Below are 13,786 nucleotides of genomic sequence, written 5' to 3' on the forward strand. Positions count from 1 at the left end.
GGAGGGTATATTAGGAGGAGGCGGAGGAGGTAGAGGGTGAGGAGATGATCGCATGCACCCTTCAGGAGGAGGAAGAAGATAAGGAGCAGAATAAGGGTCGTTTTATTAAACATTTCATGGCCCAAGAACACCTATTTGACAAGGCTTTCTTTGGAGTAGTGGGCATTTCCAGGAGTAGTTTTATGACCCTGGTGGTAGTTTGAGCCTTCCTCTGTACCGTGAACCTGAAGAAACACTCATTAGAACCACACTGACCCCCTCTTTGACCTTTAGAAATACCTGATGTGAGAAGCGAAAGTGTCTAACAATGCCGCGGCCTAAGAAACGTATTGAGAAAGAAGTGGAGGAAATGATATGAAGTAAGTGGAGAAGGATGAAGAAAATGAGGAAGAGGTAAAGAAAGAAGATGAAATGGGGTGCTTACAAGAGGAAGAAGAGTTCGAGTAGTAAGAGGAAGAAAGAGGAAGAAGAGCCAGATAAATAAAGAGGATGCGATGGAGGGCTTTTACGAGGAGAAGCAGCAACAGTAGCGGTTCCAGTTCTTCGTGTCACAATAACTAAACTAAACTACCGCCGTTGCCTAATTCCATCATTAAGTCTTTTTGAGCAGACCTGAGGGAGGAGGAGAAGTAGGAAGAGGAGGAAGAAGAGGAGGAGGAGGAGGAGAGGCCAGCAGCAGGAGGGGAGGAGGAGGAAGAGGGGGAGGAGGGGACCACAAGCCTATATGGAGCGGCAGCCTGTCTGACTCTGCTGTAATCTCGAGCTGTAAAGTTTTAATGACTCGGTGAAGGCTGATGGCTGGGTCCTGGGCCGCCCGAAGACTGGCTTGTTGTGTTGAGGGAGGGGCTGCTGTGTGTCGACTGTAGGCTGTGTGTTAGGGGCCCTGTGGTGTGAGACGAGGTGTTACTGGTTGCTGTATTGATGTTAGGTGGTGTTAGTTAACTTTCGATGTATATATATTGGTATTGTTTGTTGACTATAGATTGTGTTAATTGCTTTTTGGTGGTATGGGGTGTTAGTAGTGGTGCTCTGGTGGCTGTGTTTGTGTTAGGTGGTGTTAGTGCTTTGTATTTTGAAGTAGATATTAAGGTTAGGTTAAGTTAAGGTAGATGTAGATGTTGGATGTAGATTTTAAGATATTGTTAGGTTGGATTAGTTATTGCTCCAGGATTTCATATGTGTAAATGGATGCTGTGTTGGTTTTAGGAAGATATTGGAAATTTTTTTTTTATGTGAATGGGTTTAACATAAGTATTTAAGTATGAGGGTTTAATAGATCATGATATAGGTTGGGCTAGTTATTGCTCCAGGATTTCGTATATGTAAGTAGATGCTGTGTTGGTTTTGGAAGATATTGGTAAAGTGTTTTTTCGTGTGAGTGGGTTTAACATAACTAAAGTATGAGAGTTTAATAGATCATGGTATATATTGGGTTAGTTATTGATGCAGGATTTCGTATGTGTAAGTAGATGCTGTGTTGGTTTAGGAAGATAGTGGTAAAGTGTTATTTCGTGTGCGTGGTTTAACATAAGTATGAGGGTTTAATAGATCATGGTATATGTGTGTAGAGATCAGAGGTCGTGATTGGTTTCAATTTATGTTCGTTGTTTTGAGGAGTTGGCTCCGTGAATTTAAGGCCTCTATCGTATCTACCTTCATTAGCCTTTACTTAGGGTCGCATTGGGCTGTAACAAACAAAAAAAAAAGGCACGATTTAATCACCTAAAGAGCGAATGAGCCGGAAGAGGAAATTGAATGTCCTGCTTCTCCAATTGATGTTCGTTGTTTTGAGGGATTGGCTACGTGAATTTAAGGCCTCTATCGTATCTACCTTCATTAACCTCTACTTAGAATCGTACTGGGCCGTAACAACCTTTGAAAAAAAACACGATTTAATCACCGAAAGAGCGAATGAGACGGAAGAGGAAATTAAATGTGGTGCTTCTCCAATCTTTCCGAGGCCGCCCAGACCACCGCCTCTCAGCCTCCCCTCTGACGACCCTCTCCATCCCCCCTCTAACCCCCCCGTCTCCCCTCCCTGCCGCGGCCTTAAGGGGTCATAAAGTCTGCTGTGGTCACCCGGGGAAAAATGAGAGTCCTGTCGTCCTCGTCAGCAGCAGCGCCAATCACGGGGGGAAGTGACTAAATAATGCACGGGGTCGATCGTGGTCATCAGGTTCTTTACTTTCCCTTCCCTTCCTTTCTCTCCCTTCCCCTTCCCTTGATGTACCTCTCTTCTCCTCCCTTCTTTTCGCTTCCCTTCCCTTTCCCTTCCCTTCCTTTCTCTCCCTTCCCCTTCCCTTGATGTACCTCTCTTCCCCTCCCTTCCTTTCGCTTCCCTCTCCTTTCCTTTCTTCTCCTTACCTCTCCTTTCCTTTCCTCTCCTTTCCTCTCCCTTCCCTTCCCTTCCTTTCTCTCCCTTCCCCTTCCCTTGATGTACCTCTCTTCCCCTCCTTTCTTTTCGCTTCCCTCTCCTTTCCTTTCCTCTCCTTACCTCTCCTCTCCTTTCCTCTCCTTTCCTTTCCTCTCCTTTCCTCTCCCTTCTCTTCCCTTCCTTTCTCTCCCTTCCCCTTCCCTTGATGTACCTCTCTTCCCCTCCCTTCTTTTCGCTTCCCTCTCCTTTCCTTTCCTCTCCTTACCTCTCCTTTCCTTTCCTCTCCTTTCCTCTCCCTTTCCTTTCCTTTCCTTTCCTTTCCTTTCCTTTCCTTTCCTTGACGTACTTCTCTTCCCCTCCCTTCCTTTCGCTTCCCTCTCCTTTCCTTTCTTCTCCTTACCTCTCCTTTCCTTTCCTCTCCTTTTCTCTCCCTTTCCTTTCCTTTCCTTTCCTTTCCTTTCCTTTCCTTGACGTACTTCTCTTCCCCTCCCTTCCTTTCGCTTCCCTCTCCTTTCCTTCCTTCTCCTTACCTCTCCTTTCCTTTCCTCTCCTTTCCTCTCCCTTTCCTTTCCTTTCCTTTCCTCTCCTTTCCTTTATTTTCCTTCCCTTTCCTCTCCTTTCCTCTCCTTTCCTTTCCTCTCCTTTCCTTTCCTCTCCTTTCCTTTCCTTTCCTTTCCTTTCCTTTCCTTTCCTTTCCTTCCCTTGACGTACTTCTCTTCCCCTCCCTTCCTTTCGCTTCCCTCTCCTTTCCTTTTTTCTCCTCTCCTCTCCTTACCTCTCCTTTCCCTCCCTTCCCTTCCCTTCCCTTCCCTTCCCTTCACTAGCTTCCCTTCCCTTCCCTTCCCTTTCCTTTCCTTTTCTTTCTTTCCCTTCACTTCACTTCACTTCACTTCACTTCTTCACTTCCCTTTCCTCCCCTTTCCTCCCCTTCCCTTCTCTTTCCTTTCCTTTCCTTTCCTTTCCTTTCCTTTCCTTCCCTTGACGTACTTCTCTTCCCCTCCCTTCCTTTCGCTTCCCTCTCCTTTCCTTTCTTCTCCTCTCCTCTCCTTACCTCTCCTTTCCCTCCCTTCCCTTCCCTTCTCTTCCCGTCCCTTCCCTTCACTAGCTTCCCTTCCCTTCCCTTTCCCTTCCCTTCCTTTTCTTTCTTTCCCTTCCCTTCACTTCACTTCCCTTTCCTCCCCTTTCCTCCCCTGCCCTTCCCTTCCCTTTCCTTTCCTTTCCTTTCCTTTCCTTTCCTTTCCTTCTCTTCCCTTTCCTTCCATCCACTCATTGTAATTCCTTTCTCTTGTTCCCTTCCTTCTCTTCCCTTCACTCTCATGGCTTCCCTCTGTCTAATACTCTATTTTCTCCCCGTCACTTCCCTTTCTCTTTGCTCCCGTCCTGCTTCTTGTTCTCCCCCACTCTTCCCTTCCCTAACCCCCCTTTTCACCCTCTTTTTAATCCCCTTTTCTTGCGTTTTTTCCTTCCGTCTCCTTTTTCTTATCCCCTTCTTCTCTCCCTTCTCTTTTCTTCTCTACCTCCCTTTTCTTCTCTTTTCTTTATCTTCTTTCCATCACCTTTCCTCCCCTCTGTGTTTTCAAAAGGAACAAGTCGAAAAAAAAATACTCATAATCAAGATGTGTGTGTGTGTGTGTGTGTGTGTGTGTGTGTGTGTGTGTGTGTGTGTGTCCTTTTCTTCATATTCTTCTATACTTAATTACAGGTTTTAACAAATCCAAACCCAGCCTCTGTGTTTGGAACCCTAATTACAAACGCTTCTTATTTTGCCGTGTTTAGAAGATCGAATCCACCATCAACTCTATATTTCGAGAACCTAAATAAGCCAATCTCTATATAAATTCCATTGTTAACCAGTCCGCTACGATTGGAACGGATTTCGCCTTCACTGGTAGCCTGGTAACATATACACTCCCAGGTCTTTATCTGCCTCTGTGGTGGATAGTGGTGTGTTTCCCATGTGGTACTGGTATGTTGGATATCCCCTCCCAAGGTGCAGGGCTTTACATCTTCACTGAATTGTAGCAGCCACTTTTTGTTCCATTCCTGTAGCTTGGTGAGGTCTTCTGGTAGGAAATCCGCAGTCGAGGGGTTAAAGAGATCCAATCCCGTCGTGTGTGTTCGGAACCCTTTTTGAAAACCGGCTTTACATTATGTCGTGTTTTAACCCCAATTTCGGCAGCGGGATGAGCTTACTCGCGTGTCATCTGGCGGCGGATATTACTGCTTCCGGAGCCTTTTGTGGGGCGGCCTGGATCCTTTATAGCTACAACATGGAGTCGGGAGTCGCATCCTACAAACAAAGGGGTTTTCCTGTCTCCTGTTATATTGGCACTTGAGTTTGGTGGTTCAGATATATTGCCAGTGAGGGGACGAAGGAAGGAAGGAAGGAAGGAAGGGTGGGCGGCGGGCTGGCTGGCTGGCTGGCTGCTCTTCTCTCCCTCTGGATGAAGGAATGCTGAAAATGAGAGGATGAAGGATGGATAAGTATGTGTAGGAGCGCTTACGGTGAGAGAGAGAGAGAGAGAGAGAGAGAGAGAGAGAGAGAGAGAGAGAGAGAGAGAGAGAGAGAGAGAGAGAGAGAGAGAGAGAGAGAGAGAGAGAGAGAGAGAGAGAGAGAGAGAAAAGGAAAAAAAGGAACAGAAAAGATAAGAGAAATGAGAGAGAAGACAAAAAAAATGAGAGAGAGAGAGAGAGAGAGAGAGAGAGAGAGAGAGAGAGAGAGAGAGAGAGAGAGAGAGAGAGAGAGAGAGAGAGAGAGAGAGAGAGAGAGAGAGAGAGAGAGAGAGAGAGAGAGAGAGAGAGAGAGAGAGAGAGAGAGAGAGAGAGAGAGAGAGAGAGAGAGAGTAAACGTACATTCTCCTCTGATCTTCGTGCCAAATGACAACTTTAGGGTCCATTAAGTGTAAAGTCTTTGAACCTCTTGTCTCCCCGTAGTCAGGTGTTCTAAGTCTCCGTTAGTGTGAGGTGATCGGATCCAAGCCTCTTCACTTAGCCAACCATAAACTCCGCCCTTCAAAGTGTCTATGGTGCCACGCCTGCTTCAGTCGTCTATTGATTTGACACGTAAACGATAAAGGTGGAATATGAATGTAGAAAAAAAATAAGTGGGTGAATTTGTGTTGCGAGAGGTTGTTTGTTAGTGTTCTAGTTTACTACTACTACTACTACTACTACTACTACTTATACTAATTATTATTATTATTATTATTATTATTATTATTATTATTATTATTATTATTATTATTATTATTATTTAGACGGAAAAGCTGAGGGTGAAGTGTGTGGCAAGATCATTTGAAAGCACTTCCTCCTCCTCCTCCTTCTCTTCCTCCTCTTCTTCCTCCTCCTCCTCCTCCTCCTCCTCTTCCTCGCCCCGTCTCGTCGCGGCTTTGATGTTTTTTGACTTAATTAAAGAACTTATCAGGCAGGCCAAGATTCACACTAATTGAACTAATCCAACTAATTAGACGGCGGACCCCCAACACCGCGGAAGCCTCACACCACCGCCAACACCACCACCATCAATACCACCACCACCACCACCACCATCAGTACCACCAACACCAACACCATCACCTTTACCAACACCATCAGCATCAGCATCACCACCACCATCAATACCACCACCACCACCACCATCAATACCACCATCACCACCACCATTACCAACACCATCAGCATCACCACCACCACCATCTCCACCACTAGCATCACCACTTTCACCATCACTTCCTTCGTTTTCTTCACACCTCCACCACCACAATCACTGTTAAAGCCACCACCAATCTCTTCACCACCACCATCACCACCACTACCACCACCACTACCAATACGGCTGCCATGAACACTTTCTCCTCACTTTCATAACCACCATCACCATCACTCACTCTAACACCACCAATAACCACCATCACTATCACTTAATACCACCACCACCACCACCACCACCACTAACACAACCACAAGCGTATAAACAATCTACGGTTTTATAAGTCTTCCAATCTATGCCACGCCGTAAACAGGAGTGGAAAGAAACTAATGAATATACTAATAAAATATAATAATTGATCTAGATGTTTACGATGAAGGCTTTGCAACGATGTCTTTTAATATGTACGAAAGTGGGGAAAATATATATATACCTGCAGAGGGTTTGAGTGAGGGATAGAGTGGGTTTAAATAGGAGGGAGAGTGGTTTTACGTGTTAGAAATAGTCGGTTTGAAAGCCAAGAAATTCATGCTAGGGTTTACTCTAGATAGAATATGGATAAACTTACAACGTTTTTAAGTGTAGAGAGAATAAACAACACTCGTAAATTAGCAAACCTCCTCCGTGTTGCGTTGGTGATGGTGGAAGCGTTACGGAAAAGAGAATATGAAGGAGGGTGATTTGAGGCAACACCTAGAGTAATCCTGGTCTTAGCGCCTCCCCGGAGCACCCACGTCGCTTAGCTTTGTCCAGCCTCGTCCGTCGCGCTAAAAGGGATGACGACGAGGTGAAATTATTGCCGGGTTGCTAAGTGTTGTACGTGGCTCAGTAGTGGAGGCTCAGGTAATTGTAGTAAGGTGCAGGGGACAGGAACAGAGTTGGAGTCGTTCTAAGAAGTGCTGGGTGACTAAGATTTACACATGGCTCTTATTATACCAGTAGAGGTCCATGGTGTTATTGAGATAAAGGACAAAGAAAGGAAAAGAGAGGTTAAATGTTTACGTAGTTATTGGAGTCCTATTAAGAAGTGCTGGATTACTAATTTGCACGTGACTAGGTAGGTGAGGTTAGGGTTACTTATGCTGAGATGCAGAAAGACCAAGAAATAACCAGACTGAGATGGAAGGTGTTTACGTAGTTATTCGAGTCCTGCTAAGAGGGGCGGAGTTACAGAGAGTTACACATGGTGCTCTTTCCCTTATTCTCAAATATTTCACACACACACACACACACACACACACACACACACACACACACACACACACACACACACACACACACACACACACACACACACACACACACACACACACACACACACACACACACACACACACACACACACACACACACACACACACACACACACACACATACATACACACACACACACACACACACACACACACACACACACAGGGAGAGAGAGAGAGAGAGAGAGAGAGAGAGAGAGAGAGAGAGAGAGAGAGAGAGAGAGAGAGAGAGAGAGAGAGAGAGAGAGAGAGAGAGAGAGAGAGAGAGAGAGAGAGAGAGAGAGAGAGAGAGAGAGAGAGATTTGGTAAGGCTTGCGATGAGGTTGTAGGTATTTTTATTGGTTCTTTTATGAGCCTAGTTATAGTTGATCAGCATTCTGCACCATGGATGCGAAAAACAGTCATTTGAATCCTGCTCATATCCTGTGTGACCTTTGGAAGTATTTATTGTGAAACCCAGAATCGTCAGGTAATATGGGTCTTGGTATGCTATTTGAGGTTCAGAGTTCCTATGATGAGATGCAGAAAGACAAGGGATCAGACTGAGAGGTGAGGTGTTCAATCCCTAGAGTCATGTTGAGATGTGCTACCGATCCCACACTCTGAACCCTTGACTCTCATACAGAAGATAGGACGGCAGGAACAGCGAGTAGCGTTTTTTTTTTTTTTTTTTATTGTTTCCTTTTTTGTGTGCCCTTAAGCTGTCTCCTTTGTTGTAAAAAAAAAGTGTATGACAATGGAACGTTTAGCCCCCATAACCGTAGTTCCCCTTCTTGTCTTGTGTAGCAGAAAACCAAGAATGATAAAAGTAATTAATTCATATGACTGATTTGAGTTTTCTGTCCGGATTTTTATAACGTAAATGATTTGTATGCTAAAATATATTTATTGATACAAATTCAGAAGTTTTGTATATGGTTAAGCAGAAATCAAGTACGGCATTGTTATTAGCAGCAGGAGTATGAGGAGAAACTGCAGTAGTAGGAGTAGAAGGTGGAATTAGACCAAGAAAATAGGAGAACCAACAGTAGCAGTAGCAATACCGAACGTAGCAACAACAAGACTACAACACGAGCAGGGGCAGTAGCAGAGATAATAGAAGTGGCGGAAGAAGTAGTAGCAGGAATAGCAGCAGTAGTAATAATAGCAGCAGAAAGGAGAGTCAGACCAGTAGCAAATAAACTAGCAGGAACAGCAACGAGAGAGAGAGAGAGAGAGAGAGAGAGAGAGAGAGAGAGAGAGAGAGAGAGAGAGAGAGAGAGAGAGAGAGAGAGAGAGAGAGAGAGAGAGAGAGAGAGCGAGAGAGAGAGAGAGAGAGAGAGAGAGAGAGAGAGAGAGAGAGAGAGAGAGAGAGAGAGAGAGAGAGAGAGAGAGAGAGAGAGAGAGATCGAGAGAGAGAGAGAGAGAGAGAGAGAGAGAGAGAGAGAGAGAGAGAGAGAGAGAGAGAGAGAGAGAGAGAGAGAGAGAGAGAGAATAGCAGAAGCAGTAGCCGTGCCAGTAGCAGCGAGAGCCCACTTGTTCATATATGGGCAGCTGTTAACAGGGAGAAGCTTTATTTACCTGGCTAACAGAGCAGCTAACTCACTGTGTTGGCTCAGAGGCCCCGCTACCTCGACCGTGAAGAGGTCTTTGGGGGTCCTTAATTCCGTGAGTATGGCCCGGCCTCTACAAAGCCTCCCATTATATAAACAGTTGTGTGTCAGCGGCCGGAGGAGACGGAAGGACAGTGCAGCGAGACGGAGGGACTGGAGGAAGAGAGTGAAAAGGGCGGGAACTGGCTGAGAAAGGGAGGAAAGGAAGGGATTGAGTGAGGAAGAGAGTGAGTGAGTAAGTCAGGGAGAGAGAAAAGAGCATAGGAGCAGAAGGACGTGAAGGAAGAAGAGAGAGAAAGAGGAGGAACTTGCTGAGAAGGGAAGGAATGGGAAAGGAACTGACTGAGGAAGAGAAAGAGAGAAGGGAAGGAAGGGAAAGGAATTGATTGGGGAAGAGAAAGTTAGTTAGAAAGAGAAAGGGTTAAGGAAAAGAAGAATGTGCAGGAGGAAAAGACGAAGGGAAGAAACAGGGTGGAAAAAAGGAAAATGAGTATAAAGAAGAGTGAGAACAACTAAAATAGGCTGAAATAAAGAGGGAAGGATAGAAAGAAAGCAAAAATGAGGATAGGAAGGAGAGAATGCGAAAGCGAGAGCGAGAGAGAGAATTGGCAAAAGGCGAAAAAAAAAGGAGAAAAAAGAAAGAGCAGCTAGAATAGGCTGAAATAAAGAGGGACGAACAGAAAGAGAGCAAAAGGAAGGTTAGGAAGGAGAGCATGCGAGAGCGAGAGCGAGAGAGAGAATTAACAAAGGACGAAACAAAGGAGACAGGAGAAAAGAGAAACATAAATAAGTAAGAGAACCGGATAAAACAGGAGGACGGATCAGCGGTAATGGAGGATGACGAGGACGAGGCTTCCGGAAAATATATTCAAGCCACATAATTAGACATGGAAAAGGAAGGGAATTCTTGTGTTGAAATCCTACTCCAAAATAAACGAGAATGGGCGTGTTCTAATGAGAGGAGGAGGAGGAGGAGGAGGAGGAGGAGGAGGAGGAGGAGGAGGGTATGGAGAAGACAAGAAGAAGAAAATAGTGGGTGAAAGAAGAGAAGGAACAGAATAAATAAAGTAGGAGGAGGAGGAAGGAGAAGGAGCAACAGGAGGATTAGGAGGAGGAGGTCGAGGAGAAGAAGCAGTAGGAGGAGGAACAGAAAGGAAAGAGTAAGAGGATGAAGAAGAGGAGGACTAGGAAAGAGTACATAGCAGAGAAAGCGAATCTGCAACGCCAAAGAGAACACATGGACGTCTTTCCAATCAGCCTTGAACGTGAGGGCAAAGACAACATTCCTGATGGTTAAAAAAGAATCAACAAATATATCTCAGAGTTTTGACGTAAGGAAAAGATTAAAGCAACAAATAGAAAACGGTTCTCACTATTTCTGTTCATATGAGTGACCTTGACTGACGACATACACACACACACACACACACACACACACACACACACACACACACACACACACACACGTTGACAGCACTGTAAAGAGGACCTGAGTGGGAGATAGATAGATAGAGATAGATAGATAGAGAGAAAAATGATTAAAAATGAGTAGCTTATTTTTTTCGTAACTTGAGTAAGCAAGCGTTAAAAATAATTGGAGGGGAAGAATTGAGTTGCAGGAAATATTATAAAAAAAGATAAATGAGAAAAAAGCAATTAAGAAAGTTCAGAATACAAAATACCAGAAATGAAAAGGGAAAAGAAAACAAAGAAAAAAACACGAACGAAAGGAAAGAGGACAACAGCGAAAGAGGACAACAGCGAAAGAGGACAACAGCGAAAGAGGACAAAAACGAAAGAGGACAAAAACGAAAGAGGACAAAAACGAAAGAGGACAAAAACGAAAGAGGACAAAAACGAAAGAGGACAAAAACGAAAGAGGACAAAAACGAAAGAGGACAAAAACGAAAGACGACAAAAACGAAAGAGGACAAAAACGAAAGAGGACAAAAACGAAAGAGGACAAAAACGAAAGAGGACAAAAACGAAAGAGGACAAAAACGAAAGAGGACAAAAACGAAAGACGACAAAAACGAAAGAGGACAAAAACGAAAGAGGACAAAAACGAAAGAGGACAAAAACGAAAGAGGACAAAAACGAAAGAAGACAAAAACGAAAGAAGACAAAAACGAAAGAGGACAAAAACGAAAGAGGACAAAAACGAAAGAGGACAAAAACGAAAGAGGACAAAAACGAAAGAGGACAAAAACGAAAGAAGACAAAAACGAAAGAGGACAAAAACGAAAGAGGACAAAAACGAAAGAGGACAAAAACGAAAGATGACAAAACGAAAGAGGACAAAACGAAAGAGGACAAAACGAAAGAGGACAAAACGAAAGAGGACAAAACGAAAGAGGACAAAACGAAAGAGACAAAATGAAAGAGGACAAAACGAAAGAGGACAAAATGAAAGAGGACAAAACGAAAGAAGACAAAACGAAAGAGGACAAAATGAAAGAAGACAAAATGAAAGAGGACAAAACGAAAGAAGACAAAAACGAAAGAGGACAAAAATGAAAGAAGACAAAACGAAAGAAGACAAAACGAAAGAGGACAAAAACGACAGAGGACAAAACGAAAGAGGACAAAACGAAAGATGACAAAAACGAAAGAGGACTAAAACGAAAGAGGACAAAAACGAAAGAGGACAAAAACGAAAGAGGACAAAAACGAAAGAGGACAAAAACGAAAGAGGACAAAAACGAAAGAGGACAAAAACGAATGAGTACAAAAACGAATGAGGACAAAAACGAATGAGGACAAAAACGAATGAGGACAAAAACGAAAGAGGACAAAAACGAAAGAGGACAAAAACGAAAGAGGACAAAAACGAAAGAGGACAAAAACGAAAGAGGACAAAAACGAAAGAGGACAAAAACGAAATAGGACTAAAACGAAAGAGGACAAAAACGAAAGACGACAAAAACGAAAGAGGACAAAAACGAAATAGGACTAAAACGAAAGAGGACAAAAACGAAATAGGACTAAAACGAAAGAGGACAAAAACGAAAGAGGACAAAATGAATGAGGACAAAACGAATGAGGACAAAAACGAAAGAGGACAAAAAAGAATGAGGACAAAAACGAAATAGGACTAAAACGAAATAGGACAAAAACGAAATAGGACAAAAACGAAATAGGACTAAAACGAAATAGGACTAAAACGAAATAGGACAAAAACGAAATAGGACAAAAACGAAATAGGACTAAAACGAAATAGGACAAAAACGAAATAGGACAAAAACGAAATAGGACAAAAACGAAAGAGGACAAAAACGAAAGAGGACAAAAACGAAAGAGGACAAAAACGAAAGAGGACAAAAACGAAAGAGGACAAAAACGAAAGAGGACAAAAACGAAAGAGGACAAAAACGAAAGAGGACAAAAACGAAAGAGGACAAAAACGAAAGAGGACAAAAACGAAAGAGGACAACAGCGAAAGAGGACGACAGCAAAGATTAAGTGTACGAAAAGAAAGTAAAAAGAGAATGGAAAAAAGAAGAAAGTTTAATGGAGGGAGAGAGTAATGCAGATAAGAGGAAAATCGAAGGAAAAAAGAAGTAACAAGAAAGAGAAGTACCAAAATGAGAGAAGAAGAAAAGAGGAAGAGGAAGATAAATATGAAGAGGAGAATGGAAACAAGAGTAGGGATAGGAAAAACAAACATTGAAAACGAGGTCCAGAAAGAGACGGAGGAGGAGGAGGAGGAGGAGGAGGAGGAGGAAGACAAGAAGGAGAAGGGGACGAGAAGGAGGAGGGGGTAGGGAACAGCAGGTCGTGGAAGAGTAGCAGCAGCAGGAGTAGGAGGAGGAGGAGAAGGAGGAGGAGGGGGGATGCGGTGGCGGAGGAGGAGGCGGTCGTGTAAGCCAGCCATTACCGGGGGAGCATAAGTCGTGGCGAGGTGGGCGTCCCGCAACTCCCCGGCTAACACGGAATCCAGGACGTGTCTGACCCGCTGCGGGGGACTCGTACGTATATATACACCTCACTGATCACCCCGGGGACGCTGAGGCCGGGGGGGGGGGGTACTGGGAGGGGCAGGAGGGGGCTAAAGACTGGTGGCACGGGGAAGTAAGGGGGCTGGGATGGAGTGGAGGGAGGTGGAAAAGAATGAGGGTGCTTTGAGGGGGCTGAGTAGGTCTGGAAAGGGGTAAAGGGTCTAAAAAGGGAGAATTAGGGGGAGAGAGGGTCTAGAGTGTGCAGAATAGGCTTGAAATGGGGCTAAATGGGACTGGAAGTGGTAGAAGATGCATAGGAGGGAGCAAATGGGGCTGAGGAAAGGTGGAAATGCGGCTAAAAGAAGTAGCAAGTGGTTGAAAATGTGATCGTTCGAAGGGTCACCAAAGAGAAGGGGGAGGTAAAGGTACTTGGAAACGGGTGTTTGAAGGGGTTGGGAGAGGGGTAGGAATGGGCTGTGGGGGCTAAGAGATGGGGTTGAGGGGTGAATGGGGGGTATGAGGGGGCTGGAGGGAAGGGAGGAGGGGCAGCGAAGTTTTGTGAGAGGTCTGGAAGAGGAGGAGGCTGGGGGATTGGACTTGGGGATGAGGAAAGGGAGGAAGGATTGAGGGAGTTGGCTGCGAGTTGTGGATGGCGAGGGTGACGGAGAGAGGAAGCGCTGGAAGGAAGAGGAGGAGGAGGAGGAGGAGGAGGAAGAGTAAGAGTAAGAGAAGAAGAAGCGCTGGAAGAGGAGGAAGAGGAAGAGGAGAAAGAGAGTAAGAGGAAGAGAGTAAGAGGAAGAGAGGAGGAGTAAGAGAGGAAGAGGAGGAAGAGTTAGAGAAGGAGAAGCGCTGGAAGGAGGAGGAGGAGGAGGAAGAAGAAGAGTAAGAGAAGAAGAAATAAGTGAAATGGGTTAGTGAAA

The sequence above is a fragment of the Eriocheir sinensis genome, chromosome 18, assembly GCF_024679095.1.
Source record: "Eriocheir sinensis breed Jianghai 21 chromosome 18, ASM2467909v1, whole genome shotgun sequence".
Lineage (NCBI taxonomy): Eukaryota > Metazoa > Arthropoda > Malacostraca > Decapoda > Varunidae > Eriocheir > Eriocheir sinensis.